The sequence below is a fragment of the Sturnira hondurensis genome, unplaced genomic scaffold (genome assembly GCF_014824575.4).
Source record: "Sturnira hondurensis isolate 20B ecotype Veracruz unplaced genomic scaffold, ASM1482457v3 Scaffold0019428, whole genome shotgun sequence".
Lineage (NCBI taxonomy): Eukaryota > Metazoa > Chordata > Mammalia > Chiroptera > Phyllostomidae > Sturnira > Sturnira hondurensis.
Window position 1 is genome coordinate 5228741 of NW_028092059.1, and position 15280 is coordinate 5244020.

The window sequence follows — 15280 nt, forward strand, 5'->3', positions numbered from 1 at the left end:
TTTTAACAGTTAATCTAGCATTTTTTAGATTTTAGATAAATACATTAATTTAAAAATTCCTATCTGTAGATTATGGGAAATTACCATATTCCGTTCCTATACTGAGTCTTACAATAAGATTCGAGGAGATTGCTGTTTATATATTACATATTTTGCATTTAAATGGTTTTATTATTACACAGACCTCCTTCTTTCACAGCATGTGGATGTATATTACTCCACTGGCCTGAAAACAGTAACTAGGAGCCATACATTGCATAGCCCAATCTCCTATAATCCGGACATAGGACAACATGTTCAAATTTTTCAAATTAAAAACTGGACAACACAATTTAAACTTTAAAGAAAGGGACTTCCAGCCAAGATGCAGGTGTACAGAGATACACTGAGACTTCTCACACAACCAAAAGAAGGACAACAACGATTTAAAAACAAAAAACAACAGAACTGACAGAAAATCAAACTGTATGGAAGTCTGACAACGATGGCGTTAGAGAAGAAACATTTATCCAGACCAGTAGACGGGACAGAGATGGGAAGTCGGGCAGAGAGGACTCGCACCAAGGTGGCAACTGATGGAGCGGGTGGTCCCACATTCACACACAGATAAACTGGGAGGAACAACTGGGAATCGGATGGACTGTGCAACCCAGGGCTCTAGCATGAGGGAACAAAGTCTCAAAACCTCTGACTGAAAACACCTGTGGGGGTTGAGGTGGCAGCAGGAGAAACTTCCAGCCTCACAGGAGAGTTCATTGGAGAGACCCACAGGATGTTAGAACATACACAAGCCCACCCACATGGGAATCAGCACCAGAAGGGATCAGTTTGCTTGTGGGTAGTGGGGGAAGTGACTGAAAGTTGGCAGAGAATGGAGCAAGTGCCATTGTTCCCTCTCAGACCCCTGCCCCACAAACAGCATCACAATCCAGCAACTGGATTTCCCCTCCAAGGTGAACACCTAAGGCCCCACCCCTCACCATATAACAGGCACAACAAGACCAAAAAAATGGCCCAAAGGGAAGAAAAGATACAAACTCCACAGCAAATACAACTAAGTGACCAAGAGATAGCCAAACCTATCAAATGCACAGTTCAAAACACTGGTAATAAGGATGCTCACAGAACTGGTTGAATTTGGTCACAAATTACATGAAAAAATGAAGGCTGTGCTAAGTGAAATACAGGAAAATGCACAGGGAACCAATAGTGATGGGAAGGAAACTGGGATTCAAATCAACAGAGTGGACCAGAAGGAAGAAGGAAACATCCAGAAGAAACAAGAATTCAAAAAAATGAAGAGAGGCTTAAGAACCTTCAGGACATCTTTAAATGTTCCAACATCCAGATTACAGGGGTACCAGAAGGAGAAGAGAAAGAGCAACAAGTGGAAAACTTATTTGAAGAAACAACAAAGAACTTCCCCAATCTGGCAAAAGAAATAGATTTCCAAGAAGTTCAGGAAGCTCAGAGATTCCCAAAGAAGTTGGACCGAAGGAGGAACACACCAAGGCACATCGTAATTACATTAGCCAAGATTAAAATGAAGGAGAGAATTCTAGAAGCAGCAAGAGATAAGGGGACAGTTACCTACAAAGGAGTTCCCATCAGACTGTCAGCTGATTTCTCAAAAGAGAACTTACAGGTGAGAAAAAGCTGGAAAGAAGTATTTCAAGTCATGAAAGGCAAGGACCTACATTCAAGACTGCTCTATCCAGCCAAGCTTTCATTTAGAATGGAAGGGCAGATAAAGTGCTTCTCAGATAAGGTCAAGTTAAAGGAGTTCATCATTTCCGAGCCCGTATTATATGAAGCATTAAAGGGACTTATCTAAGAAAAAGAAGATAAAAAACTCAAACAGTTAAAATGACAGCAAATTCAGTTATTAACAACCACACCTAAAACAAAAACAAAAGCAAACTAAGCAAACAACCAGAACAGGAACAGAACCACAGAAATGGAGATCAGCTGGAGGGTTAGCAACAGGGAAGTGGGAGGAGGAGAGAGAGGGAAAAGGTACAGAGAATAAGTAGTATAAATGGTAGTTAGGAAATAGACAGGGGGAGGGTAAGAATAGTATAGGAAATCTAGAAGCCAAAGAACTTATATGTATGACCTATGGGCATGAACTAAAGGGGGCAAATGTGGGTAGGAGGGGGTGTGCAGGGTGGAGAGGAATGAAGTGGGGAAAATGGACAACTGTAATAGCATAATCAATAAAATATATCTTAAAAAACTTTAAAGAAAGTAAGTAGATCCATCAACCTTGGGCCAGTATGCTACATATATTTCATTATCTTCTCTAATACGTGTTTAAAATATTGTTTTTAGTTTTTTGATTCATTATATAATTTAAGTATATTTTATTAATTATGCTGTTACAATATTTTATTGATTATGCTGATTATTGGGGCAAAATTTGTCCCAATTTTTTTCCTTGCTCCCCTCCACCCAGTAGAGAGTACACCCAGTACTCTCTATTCCCTCCAGAAATCTCCCCCTTTATTCATTTCCCCAGGTTGTACATATCAGTTCTTTGGCTTCTCCCTTCCCTGCACTATCTTGTCTTAACCCACTGCTGTCTATTTCATTCCTACCAATTAGGCTTCTTGATCCCTGCACCATTTCCCTCTTCCTCCTCCTTCCCGCTCCCAGCTGATTACCCTCCAAATGATTCACATACCTATGATTCTGTTCCTGTTCTGGTTGTTTGCTTAGTTTACTTTTGTTTGTTTGTTTGTTTGTTTTTTAGATTTAGTTATTGATAGTTATGAGTTTGTTGTCATTTTAATGTTCATAGTTTTGATCTTCTTTTTCTTAAGTGAGTCCTTTTGATATTTCATGTGATAATGGCTTGTTGATGATGAACTCCTTTAGCTTTACCTTGTCTCAAAAGCACTTTATCTGCCCTTAAATATTAAATGATATCTTTGCTGGGTAGTCATCTTCAGTGTAGGTCCTTCTTTTCATCACTTTTAATATTTCTTGCCCGCAAAGTGTCTTGAGAAATCAGCTAACAATCTTATGGGAGCTCCTTTGTAGGTAATTCTCTGCTCTTCTCTTGCTGCTTACAAGATTCTCTCTTTATCTTTAACTCTTGGCATTTAAATTATGATATGTCTTGGTCTGTTCTTCTTTAGGCCCAACTTGATTGGCACTCTGTGCTTTCTGGACTTGCATGTCTATTTCCTTTGCCAAACTGGGGAATTTTTCTTTCATTATTTTTTTAAATGCATTCCAGTGTCTTTCTGTTCTCCTTTTGGCACCCCTATGATGTGAATGTTGGACCTCTCGAAGTTGTCCCAGAGACTGCTCGTACTACTTTCATTTTTGTGGATTCTTTTTTCCTCTTGTTTTTCTGATTGGTTGTTTTGTGCTCCCTTATGTTCCAAATCATTGATTTTATTCTTGACTTCATCCACTCTACTTTTGTTTCTTTGTAAATTGTTCCTTATTTTAATTAGTGTATCCTTCGTTTCTGACTAGATCTTTTCTGTGCTACTGAGATCCTAAGTTCCTCTAGCATCCTTATAACCAGTGTTTTGAACTCTGCATCTGATAGATTGCTTATCTCCATTTCGTTTTGCACTTTTCTGGAGTTTTGTTCTGTTCTTTCATTTGGGCCATGCTTCTTTGTCTCCTCATTTTTGGCAGCCTCCCTGTGTTTGTTTCTGTGTATTAGGTAGAGCTGCTTTGACTCCATGTCTTGGCCTAATGTCGTAGGTGTATTGTAGGGTCCAGTGGCACAGCCTCCCCTATCACCCAAGCTGGGTACTCAAGGTGTGCCCTTTCTGTGAGCTGAATAGGTCCTCCTCTTGTACTTGAGCCTTGATTGCTGTTGGCAGGTCAATGGGAGGGATTTACCCAGGCCAGTCAGCTACAAGGATTGTCTGTGACCACTGATCCCCATCCTCCACCCTCAGTGGAGAATCAGCTGTGCAGGGACAGAGTGGTGATGCTCCAAAACGGTCTGTGGCTGTCCACTGGGTGCACTGGCCCTGGTTCCTGGGTGGTCCAGGTCAGGGTCAGCCCCTTCCTGTGTGTTGTCCAGGGCCACTGTGCCTGAGCTTTAAAGCAATCTAGAAGGCTGCAACTTGTGCAGGGTTTGGAGATTCCCAGGCAAACGCAAGCTGTGAAACTAATCTAGCTGTGGCTGGTGTAAGGGCCTGGAGCTCACCAAGGACAGCTGTCGCTTGTTTGAGAGGATTTAGGAAGCTGTGAAGCAGGAGCCAAGACCAGCCACTCATTTGGAAAAACAGCTTGGGTGGGCCTTCGGGTGGGGAGGAGTCTCTGGGGATCTCCTAAGGGAGGCAATCATTGTCAGCCAGGTTGATGGAGTCTCATGGATGCCAGCTCCATGGCTCTTCCAGGGGAAGGCTCAAAAAAGGGACAGTGGCCTCTGCTCACCTCTGCTCATGTCAGACACTTCAGCCTCTCCCAGAATGCCACTGGTTCCCTGCAAGCTGCCACCCAGCACTGGAGCTCAGAGGGAGTTAGTCCGAGTAGGTGAGTCCATGTGTGTGTTCTTTTAAAGGAACTGTTTGGGGCTCCAGAAGTTTCTTCCACCCACCCAATCCCCACTGGATTTTTTAAAAATATATTTTATTGATTATGCCATTACAGTTGTCCTATCCCCCCCTTCATTCCCCTCCACCCTGCGCACCCCTCCCCCACCATTCCCCCCTTTCATTTATGCCCATGTGTCACAAGTTCTTTAGATTCTGTATTTCCCATAGTATTCCTGCCCTCCCCCTGTCTATTTTCTACCTACCGTTTATGCTACTTATTCTCTGTACCTTCTCCCCCCTTCTCCTCCTCCCACTCCCCTGTTACTAACCCTCCATGTGATCTCCATTTCTATGTTTACCCTCCCGATCTAGCTGCCCTCTTAGTTTGCTTTTGTTTTAGGTGTGGTTGTTAATAACTGAGTTTGCTGTTCTTTCATTGTTCATATTTTTTATCTTCTTTTTCTTATATAAGTACCTTTAACATTTCATATAATAAGGGCTTGGTGATGATGAACTCCTTCAACTTGATCTTATCTGAGAAGCACTTTATCTGCCCTTCCATTCTAAATGAAGGCTTTGCTGGATAGAGCAATCTTGAATGTAGGTCTTTGGATTTCATGACTTGGAATACTTCTTTCCAGCCCCTTCTTACCTGTAAGGTGTCTTTTGAGAAATCAGCTGACAGTCTGATGGGCACTCCTTTGTAGGTGACTTTCCCCTTATCTCTTGCTGCTTCTAGAATTCTGTCCTTCATTGTAATCTTGGCTAATGTAATTATGATGTGCCTTGGTGTGTTCCTTCTTGGGTCCAACTTCTTTGGGAATCTCTGAGCTTCCTGGACTTCCTGGAAGTCTATTTCCTTTGCCAGACTGGGGAAGTTCTCCTTTATTATTTGTTCAAATAAGTTTTACACTTGTGGCTTTTCCTCTTCCCCTTCTGGTACCCTTATAATTCGGATATTGGAATGTTTAAAGATATCCTGGAGGTTCCTAAGCCTCTCCTCATTTTTTTGAATTCTTGTTTCTTCCTTCTTTTCTGTTTGGTTGTTTCTTTCTTCATTCTGGTCCACTCCCTTGATTTGAGTCCCAGTTTCCTTTCCATCACTATTGGTTTCCTGTGCATTTCCCTTCATTTCAATCAGTTTAGCCTTCATATGTTCCTCTAATTTGTGGCTAAAATCAACCAATTCTGTAAGCATCCTGACCACCAGTGTTTTGAACTGTGCATCTGAAAGGTTGGCTATTTCTTGGTCACTTAGAATTATAGGCTCTGGGGCTTTGAGCTGTTCTTGAGTCATAATGTTTGGTCTGTTCGCACCTGTTATGTATGAGGAGCGGAGCCTTAGGTGTTCACCAGGGCCCGGCGACCCATTTGCTGGGTTGTGACGCTATATGTGGGGGCGGGGTCAGAGAGGGAAAGAAAATGGCACTTTGCTCTGCTCCATTTCCATTTTGCTCGCTTTCTCTCAGGTTTCTGTCCCCTCTGCGGCTTCCCACAAGCAAATTGGGCCCCTCTGGTGCTGGTTCTCGGGTGTGTGGGCCCTTGTACTCTCCAGTACCCTGTGGGTCTCTCCAACGAACTCTCTGTGGGCCTGGGAGACTCTCCTGGCCCCTCGGCCCTGAGAAAGTCTTTCCAGTTGGTGCTTTCAGGCTCTAATTCTCATTGCTGGGGCCCTAGCCTGTGCGGTATATCTCACTGTTCGCTCCTTGGTCTATCTGCAAGCGAATGTGTAACCTCAGTCAGCCAGCTGCCCTGTGCCCTCACTGGGTCCGCCTGTCACCACCCCACGCCTGGGATCCTAGAACCGCCTCCGCCTCTGCTCCTGGGTCAGTCCGACCAAATGATCTTTCCAGCCCAACCCCACTCCACCGCTGACTCCACCCCTCTTACCCGTCTGGCTGAGTGGTTCGTTGTTTTCAGACTTCCATAGAGTTCAATTTTCTGTGTTTTGGCTGCATTTTTGTTACTAAAACTTCGCTGTCTTTAAATTTAGTTGTGGGAGGGGACACAGTGTTTCCACCTACGTCTCCATCTTGGCCGGAAGTCCTCCCCACTGGTTTTGCAGCCAGAAGTTGTGGGGACTTATCTTCCTGGCACTGGAATCCTGGGCTGGAGGGCCTGGTGTGGGGCTCATTCTGCTCATTCCAAAGATATCCCTTCCGAATCTTTATCCCCCACATGTGGGTGAGAGACCAGTCTATTTCATATCTGTGCCCCTCCTACCAGTTTGGGTGGACGTGGTTTCTTTAATTCTGTCGTTGTCGGACTTCCATTCAACTCAATTTCCTACAATTCTGAGTGATAGTTGTTCTATATTTTAGATGTAATTTTGATGTGGTTGTGCAAAGAGGTGAGTGAGCCATGTCTGCCTACACTGCCATCTTGACCAGAAGCCCACCATTTATTGATTTAGAACACGGGTATCAAAACTCATTTTTACCAGGGGCCACATCAGCCTTGTGGTTGCCTTCAGAGGGCCATAATAATTTTAGGACTGTATAAATGTAGTTACTCCTTAACTATTAAGGAGTTGAAATTACATTCAGCCCTTTGAAGACAACCACAAGGCTGGTCAAAAGTCAAAGAAGGGTTACTGTCAGAAATAGAAATCAGAATCATTTATTGTTGTGCGTTTTCACACAACCATTTCATTGCATCCTAATAGCCCTGTGAGCCGACAGTGTGAATTTAAATTTTATAGTTGTTTATCTCAAGTATGGAAAGTTGTTTGCCTATATCTAAAACTGACTTATCTCACAAACCCCTTTTCCAGTGCCCCACCCCCACCCCCAGCTCCCTGTCACCACCACCACCATTTCCACAGAAAAGAAAAACTCCATCTTACCAACTGGTAGTTGCTTGTTCATTTATGTAATAAAATTGAGTCACTTTAGGCTTTCAACTAAGACTCTTCCCTACCCCTTATTTTCTCCTTCCCTTCTACTCTTCTTCAAGTTCCTGGGGAGACCCATATCATTCTGGCATCGGCAATAAGTATGGGGTTCCACACTCTTCTCTCTGCTTGCTGGTCTCTGCTGAGCTGCTGTTTGGCCCTGGGTGTGTTGGCCACGTGCCAGCACCTACTGCGATGTAGTTCCCCTTGCTGGGCCCCTGGACTTCATGCACTGGACATGCTGCACAGTTTTTGCCATGGTCTCCAGTTGGGGGGACTGTGCTCCCTTTGCTTCATATCTTTAAACCTCAGTCTCCTCGGTGTCTGCCAGATCAGTCTTGGCCATTTTGCAACCCTCTCATAGCAGAGGCTTCAGTAACTTTTCAGGTGCTCCGCTACAATACACACAGCACTTTGGCATCTTAAATCCAAAGATGTCTTCAGACATCCCTCCCTGGCACCTTCCTCAGTCATTGCCTTCCGTACTGTGTGCTCAGACACCTTGATGCTCTTCCCTGCCTGGTGGCCAGTATCTTATTTCCTCTGCATGGGAAAACATCTGTTATATCCTCTTGTTTACTCTATAGTTTTTATGCCATAAGCTTTATAATAAGGATATATAAGGCAGCTCTGTATATACTGAAATGATCCATTGGCAAAACATGTGAAGAAAGCAAAGCGTAGAACAATGCGCATAACTTGCTCCATTTCTGTAAATGCCAGTGCAGATGTGGCAAAGCATTATCCATTTCTGAAAAGATATAAGAATCTGGTATCAGTGGTTGCCTTTGGGGAGGGAAAACAGGTGCCGGGGGAACAAGACACCTGGAAAAAAATTTTTTCATTGCCTTTTAATATCTTTCAGTTCTGTATTATGGAAATAATTTATTCAAGAAACAAACAAAAGATCAATATAAAGCATCTGTTATTGGTCTTCTTCAACCCTACCAGGCTCCAGATCTGATTCTTAGCCACAAAGCAGCCCTTATGGCCAAGCTGTCTTTTCCTTCTCCTCTGCTTCCTGACATTCCCCTCCTAGTTGTAGAACTGTACCGAAGGCTGCCTGAAGTAGCAACCTATTCTCACATTCTGAATTTTTTCCTTCTAGTATAAGGGGAAATACTTGAATAGGAAGATGGTCTGAGTCCCACATATAATGGATGATAGTTTAGCTGTTTTGCTAACTTACCAGACTGAGACAGTGGGGTCCTCATTGCCCTTCCCTTAACCCCTCTGGGCAGCCAAGGCTGTATTTTAGGGTCTGTTATTTGTAAGAATTTTTGTTACCTATAGGCTTGCCACACTGAGTAGGTATTTAATAAATTATGATGAATGTAAATACATGAATAATTTCATCTATAAGAATAAACTGCCTAAGTTAATTTTAAATGTATTAATAGAGATTTAAAGTCTATTTTAAATTTTCCAACTGTCCATTAAATATAGCTTATCTTTTTCCCCCGATCCAAAAGCCAATTAAGGATCATACATTGTATTCAGTAGTCCTATCCATTTAATTACCTTTAATCTAAATATTTCCTAGCCTTTTTGGGTCATGACATTGACATTTTTTTTAAAGTCTGGACCAGCCCTGACCAGCATGGCTCACAAAGCAGAAGGTCACCGTTGGTCTCCTGATCAGGGCATGCGCCTGGGTTTCAGGTTCAAACTGCATGCAAAAGGCAACCAGTTGTTGTTTTTCTCTCACATTGATGTTTCCCCCTTCCCTTCTTTAAAAAAAAAAAAAATCTGGGCCAATTGTTTTTAAGATCCCTTTAGATTTTTCTGAAAAAAATTATTATTAGATTTACATTAATATTCTTGGGGAAAAAATGTGCCATTGGAGATGCTATGCCATATAAACATTAAGAAAAAATGATAAAACAATAGACATGCACACTACTCTGACTTGATTGAAGGTCTAGTTTGAGTTTTCAGTACTCATTGCTTTAATTTTATACTGATAGGTGATTTCTATGTCATTTGGTACTCAAATAGAGCAGACATCAGTAAATAGTATTTTATTCAAACCATTGAACACCATTTAGAGCAACAAAAATACTCTCCTTTTAAATCGATCCATTTCTTTTGAGTTCGTAACATTTTGGGGAGTTGATAGAATCAAGCTTATAATTTACAAAGCTAAGGGCCAGATGGTAATAATACCTGCCTCACAGCATTGAGGTGAGAATTACTTGAGATGTGAATGGAATACTGTAAGTATATTACTTATAGTAATATACTCTATGAAGGGTCTCTTTTAATAACCACCCCTTCCCAGGTGTTTATTTCTAAAAACCACATGTATAACATATGCTACCGTATCTGGCAATGTTGTGACTATTTTATGAATATTAATCTTTGTAGCCGTCCTTCTAGTTGGGTACTATTATTATCCCCATTTGCAGGTGAGGAAACCTGAGCTACAGAAAAGATAAATAATGTTTCCAAAGTTACACAATAAGTAAGAGATAGTATTTCCAGCTGTTTACCTATGAGACCCTACTTGAAAACAGGCCAGCTGTATAGCTCCAATCTGTGCTTAAGAATGGTTTCCATTCAGCCGCTCTTTTAAATAAATGCGTGTGTCTCCATTACTTCTGTTTCAGAGAGAAGAGGTGCTCCCATACGGGGACTCATAAAGGTATAGAGCATCTAGAGACTTACTGCCTCCGTTACGCTGCTGGGTCTCACAGCACTTGTTATGTTTTTATCAGTTTCTCTCCAGAAGGTAGGAACTGTGGTTTCTTTCTCTCTTGGAATTATTTTATATAATTATGGTTTTCTTGTCAGTGAATTTAACTTTTTATTAAATATGGAAAACATCTTCTGACATCTATAGGGTAAAATGCCAAAGAGTTAAGACATACGTTGGCTCTAAAAACATATTTCTATTATGAAACTAAAATCTTCATTTAAAAAATTATCTATATGACAGTACAGAAAAGTAGAGTGATCCTACCACTTTGAGACAACTATTCTTTGTATTTTATTGTATGCCTCTCTGAATTTACTGATATGTACATGTTTATGTATAACATACGTGTCTATATAACTATTATGATTACGACTAGACACAATAGGATAAATATGCTTTTTGGCCAGACTGCTTCTTTCACTTAGCAAGTTGTGGCAATCTTCATCCACATTACCACTGTTGGTGGTTGTATAGTATTCCAATTTAAGGACATAGCATAAGTCATGTAACCACTTTCCAATCACTAAGCATTTAGGATCTTTTCCAACTTCTCCCGGTGGTTAACATGCCTTCAGTGAGTGTACTTGTACATACATTGTTAAATTCATGCCTCGTGATTTTTTTAGGACCATTTCCAAAAGTAAACATTGCAGAACCTTGGTTTCTAGGCATGCTCTCTGATGGAAGGGTTCCATGATGTAGGCTATAAGGAAACACGGTTGTCCTGTCTCTTAGAAAATACCAATGTGTAGTCTACTAAGGTCTTAGAAATCAAACTTACTTGATTATAGAATCCTTTCTTAAAATAACACCTGTCTGTGGGATTTTGAACATTAGAGAAATTGTACATGTGCGTGGGGAGGGAGTATAAGAAAAATTTTTGTAAAAAGTTGACTTTCTGCTCAACTTTTCTAAGTCCAAAACTTCTCTAAAAAATAGTCTATTTTTATAAAAGCACAGGAAAAAAACTTTAAGGAGAAAAAACTTAAGTGCCACTGTATAAATTTACATTTAAAATTAAATTTAGACTTGCATACACAGATACAAAGTAACATCTGACAACATCCATTTAACACTTTGGAAAATACTAGTTTATGATATATTCTTGAAATGGAATTGGTAGATCAAAAAGTAATTATTAAAAATCTCTACCAAGTTTCATTTTTACCAGTAGTTTATAAGAGTGCTACTTTCTCTGTAGTTTGTTATTTGATATTAACTGTTTTTGTTTTTAAATAAATATGAAATGAAAAAAGTATATGGTATTTTAACTTTCATTAGCCATATTTTTGGACTATAAGACGCACTCCAGCCCGCAATTTGGGAGGAGAAGGGGGTGCGTCTTACAGTCCAAATGTAGCTCACCTGGCTCGCCACGGTGGGGGGCAGTGGCGGAGCGGGGTCACAGGCTGTTACATATTTCACCACATTTTTGGCTTCAATTTTTTTTCCTAATTTCTTCCTCTAATACATAGGTGCGTGATATGGTCTGGTGCATCTTTTAGTCCTAAAACTATGGTACTTGGTTATTTGTAAAATAAATGTCTTTTTGTATTTGTATTTGTCCCTTATATTTCTTTTATGACCATCTCATTTATGCTCCAGTCCAAATTTTTCTTGGGCTTTTTAATGGTTTTTCCTGATTGCAAGGAATCACTATTAAGAATATAACACTGTAAATCCTGTATATAATTATTTCCCATATTTTCATTCTTTTATGTTTTATTTTGTTTTGATTTTATGTGCTTCATTTTTGCCATGTAAGGTTAGCATGTTTATGAGGTTGAATATGTGTGTCATCATCTATTCTACGTGGATTCTGGTTTTGGTGTCTGTATGTTCATTGTCTTTTTCTTTAAAAACCTTATTTTTTGGATAGTTTGAAACAGAAGCTTTGGCAGAATTATTTCATAAACCCCATCTACCTCATCCGGCTTCAGTAATTAAGAACTCATGGCTAATCTTGTGTTTTTTTAACCGCGTGTATTATTGGAAGTAAATTCAGACACCAAGCTACTTCATCTTTTAACATTTCAGTATGAGACTGACTCTTAAGAGTCGTTTTACCTAACCTGTACTTTACATCTAACATAGCTTTTCTTACTGAAATCACTGACTGCCCGTACAAAGTAGTTACAATGTTATACCAAACATCAGCATTAGCTAAGACCTGTGTTAACCTAATTCAGGATTTTAAAGCAGCCTCTATAAGAATTAAATTATCCTAAGTAGTTGTGACCAAAAAAAAAAATGTGTTGCTCATCACTCATGCATCACTTTCTTTGTTTTTGTTTTGTTTTTGACTCATGTATTTTTAGTTATCAGTAATATATTTTTTGTATTTTTTAGGTTTTTTTACTGCTGTTCACTTACTGTCATCCCCATTACTCTCCCCTGCTCTACCTACCCCTCACCTCCCACATTCAATCCTCCCCACCCCATTGTCTTTGTCCACCCGTCCTTTATACATGTTCCTTGACTTGACCCTTCCCCTTTTCACTGTTATGCCCCTCCTTCCTCCCCTCTGGTCACTGTCAGTTTATTCTTTATTTCATGTCTCTGGTTCTATTTTGCTCACTTGTTTGTTTCGCTGATTAGCTTCCACTTACAGATGAGATCATATGGTATTTGTCTTTCATCGCCTGGCTTTTTTCACTCAGCCTAATGCCCTCTGTTTCCATCCATGCTGTTGCAAAGGGTAGGAGCTCCTTCTTTCTGCTGTGTAGTATTCCATTATGTAAATGTACCCCAGTTTTTTGATCCACTCATTTACTCATGGGCACTTAGGCTGTTTCTAGCACTTGGCTGTTGTAAATAACATTGCTAAAAACCAGTTTTCCATTTTTACTAAATGCCTTATTAGAAGATGTAACTTTTTGTACCATGATATGAACATTTTTCTGTCCTCAGAAGCTACTCTTAATTGTGGGTTGTTTCACAGTTTTAATAGGGACTTTTCCAAGACTGAACAGTAAAACTACATATGCCTCTCCAGAGATGTAACAGATTTTTTTAAATCCTTGGATTAGATGGAACACAAAGTTGTACATGTTTATGTGATTAATAGCTCATTAGTTTTTAAGGTATCACTTTAGAAGAAAGCAGTACTTTCTTAGGGTCTTCTGTGGGGTTTGATAGTGAATATTATAGTTCATTGTAGGAAATTAGGAAAATATCTTATTATTACTAATGCCAGGAAGAGTACAGAATATCATCAGATATGGCTCTTATTCAAAGAAGGATGCAAAAAACAAACTTGGTCTCAACTAGAAATAGAATTATCAATATATGAAAAGCAGAGAAGGAAAATAAATGTGAGCCTTAACCATAGCTAAGTAGAATCATATAAATTTTAAGTTAATAGAGACTTTTAGGTTAATATTGTCAGATCATACTATTTTATGAATGAGAGAGCAAAAGAACAAGAGTTTAAATCCAGTTAGTCCAAAGTCACACAATGTGTTTTTCCAGTTTTCTCAGAAGGCAGTCAATAAGTAAATGAAAGGTGCTTAAAACTTACCATTATTAACAACAATACCTAACAATTATTGACTGCTTATTATGTACCAAACAATCTACTAAATACTTTAAATCAATTGTCTTACTTAATCTTCACAATATACTTTGTAGTAAGAACTATTACTATATCCTTCATAGAGGTAGGGAGTCTGACTAATCCAGGCAATCTGAGACATACAGTCCTTGCTCTTAACTGCTGCTTACAGGAGAGGAGACTCTTTTAACTTGTTACAATCAGTAAGACGTTGTATTTCACTGTCAGCTCGAGCAGAGTTATGGGAAGAACAGTGAAGAGATTGCAGTGATCAATCCTAGAAATAAAGAGAAAGTGGAAGCTTTTGGCAGGGTAGATGGCAAGAAGTAGTATCTTTGACATCCTAAGTAAAATAAGTAAAAGGTCTAATTAAAGAAATTTGTGGCGTGATTTGACTCTACCTTATTCCCTGATATTTCAGGGACTATTGCATCCTTTAGTTCATTGTTGTACTTATGAAAATTATTTTGGATTTTCAAATAAAAGATGGCTTATGAGAACTCTTGCAAAATTCTGGATTTACCAACCTCCTCTCCATTATCACTGCTTTTCATATTCCCTTTAAGGATTCTATGTATTCAGTTACATGTATGATGCCATGTAGTCCTTAAGCATTTTTGTTTTAAAAATATCTTCACAATAAATTGGTAAAGAAAGCAACACTCCAAACAGATTATCTGTTGGTCTAGGTTTTAACACTTGCTGCAGTTGAGACCTAAAGGTGCATAAATTAGACAAAAACTGAAGTTATGAAAAAGAAAGATTTTCAAAAATGAATCTGCAAGTTTAGTTCTACAAAGCAATCACAATTTTAACTGAGGCTTTTCTGAGAGATTGTGAATAATGATTAGGTGAGATTATAGCCCCAAGGCAAAGCCCCAGGACATTCTGCTTGTAGCCAGCCATTTATACTCAAAAAATAGTCTTTAGGTTGTGGAGGTTGCTTGAAGTACCAGAGGGAATCAGACCTGAAGCTGTCACTTTATCCCAAGGGTCATCTCAGGAGTCTGGAGTTTAAATGGTAACACAGTTGTTTACCAAAACAAAAATCCTTGGTAGGTTTTTCAGGTACTGTAGCTTTATTTTATTTTTACTGCTTTGGGGTATGTTTTTTTATTTGCCTAGAGAAGGAATTATGTATAAAAATTGCAACCATTGTTGAAAATTGTGTTCAGCTGTGTAGAGCATCTATTCACAGGAAATAGGTAAGATTTTTGTTTAAAAAAATAAGATAATAAATGCCACCTCTCATTTTATTAGATTTTCAGGAATTTATCTTTGAGAGAATTCTGATTTGCTATTCTTTGATGAAAATATTCTTCTAGCCTGATCTTACCATGTAAAATTATAAACTGGTTAGTGTGAATATTTTGAAAGCCCTAAAGTCTTGAATTCATGGATAATTGTGTATTTTCAGTTACCAGAACCTCAGCTTCCTTCTGTCTTAACAGCTATTCATTCTAACTTTCCTAAGAATTTTGTGACTTAAGTTGTTAATATGACTCCCCCTGTTTACTTTTTTAATTTTTATTTATTGATTTGAAAAAGATAGAGAAAGCATCGGTTTGTTGTTCCACATATTTAAGCATTCATTTGTTGGTGCTTGCATGTGCCCTGACAGGAGATCA

The 15280-nt window shown here is 39.4% G+C and overlaps 1 protein-coding gene and 1 pseudogene across 3 annotated transcripts in view; one reads left to right on the forward strand and one right to left on the reverse strand.

Moving 5' to 3' along the window:
• Positions 1-15280, reverse strand: part of LOC118974407 (oligosaccharyltransferase complex subunit OSTC-like) — a 115367-nt pseudogene that overhangs the window by 36764 nt on the left and 63323 nt on the right.
• Positions 1-15280, forward strand: part of MBD5 (methyl-CpG binding domain protein 5) — a 173944-nt gene that overhangs the window by 7124 nt on the left and 151540 nt on the right. For all 3 annotated transcript variants that reach the window (XM_037027789.1, XM_037027792.1, XM_037027793.1), the window contains exon 2: positions 10011-10132. The gene's annotated coding sequence lies outside the window, so the exon portion shown is untranslated. The remainder of the gene's footprint in view (positions 1-10010; positions 10133-15280) is intronic.